Here is a 1,070-nt window from a genome sequence, read left to right as displayed (position 1 = left end):
GAGAGAGAGAGAGAGAGAGAGAGAGAGAGAGAGAGAGAGAGAGAGAGAGAGACGGAAGCAATATTGTGAACACACGGTTTGTCTTCAATATCAGTATAATATCACAACACGGAAGGTGATCTTACCTCGTTAGGGGAAATCTTTAGTCAGCTGTGAGGTCTATATGAGCCTCGTCTCTCGAACTGCGCCCAGACAGTTTCCAGGGTTGTGTGTTTGCAGCAGCTGTCTTCCTCTTACTTACGAATGTGACGTCATGGCACTAAATCGGATCTGACGGATCAAATCTGCTTTCGGGGGGAAATCTATTATGACTACGGCAACAATCCAGGACTGTGTGCACGCACAAGCTGCAAAACTGCTGCAGGAATTGTTGTTCTGTGGATCATTCCCTTGAAAACGACTTCATAACCGCTGTGAGTATTAAATATATCTATGATTCCTCGGTTCTTGTTCTAGTTTCAGTTTTCTTTCGTTTTCACAAACGTCTTCCGTTGTTTGAGAACGTCATTTTTTTTTTGTCATTCCCATCACAGCAAGGATATTTTGTGGTAGAAAAGCCACGCTTGACTCAATCTCTCATCGAACAGGGACACAACACGGCCGACAAAGCACTCCCGTCCACACAGTTCGACTCACGCACACACACGCACACACACGCTCACACACCGCGCGAGTGCGAGCTCCCGACTAAAAATATCGACTTTCCTTGGATTTGCGCGTCTCTCCGTACGATCGTCTGCAGCCCCGGAGTGTGGCACCGCCTCGCAGACGACAGATCGATAATTTGGCGGGAGATGGATTGTTGGGGTTGGGGGGGAGGTGGAGGAGAGAAGCTGGCCCGAGCTGGGAGGAGAAAAATCGGGACGGAATGAGAGAAGGGGAGGAAGGTGGGAATTAGTGCTTAAAGTAGGCATGAGATCGGTGGTAAAGGGTACCTATCACAACTTACAAAAAGTATTAAATTATCGCGCATATTTTTGGTAAATATTCTGAGCCTGCAATAGGTCACAATAAATCGACAGATTGCTAATGAGCAAAATTGAAGGGATGGAAGAGAGAGAGAGAGAGAG

The 1,070-nt window shown here is 47.0% G+C and overlaps 2 protein-coding genes across 2 annotated transcripts in view; one reads left to right on the top strand and one right to left on the bottom strand.

The window, feature by feature from the left end:
- LOC101863720 (heat shock 70 kDa protein 12A) overlaps positions 1-225 on the bottom strand; it is a gene marked incomplete in the record, with an annotated part of 19,621 nt that extends 19,396 nt beyond the window's left edge. The window contains 1 exon segment of the mRNA XM_013091230.2: positions 126-225.
- Positions 226-288: 63 nt separating this feature from the next.
- LOC101857002 overlaps positions 289-1,070 on the top strand; it is a 28,120-nt gene continuing 27,338 nt past the window's right edge. Inside the window, exon 1 of the mRNA XM_035973776.1 lies at positions 289-413. The gene's annotated coding sequence lies outside the window, so the exon portion shown is untranslated. The remainder of the gene's footprint in view (positions 414-1,070) is intronic.

Source organism: Aplysia californica, unplaced genomic scaffold, assembly GCF_000002075.1.
Source record: "Aplysia californica isolate F4 #8 unplaced genomic scaffold, AplCal3.0 scaffold00030, whole genome shotgun sequence".
NCBI lineage: Eukaryota > Metazoa > Mollusca > Gastropoda > Aplysiida > Aplysiidae > Aplysia > Aplysia californica.
The sequence above is the reverse complement of the archived record's forward strand: the minus strand, read 5'-3'. Positions and strand labels throughout refer to the sequence as shown.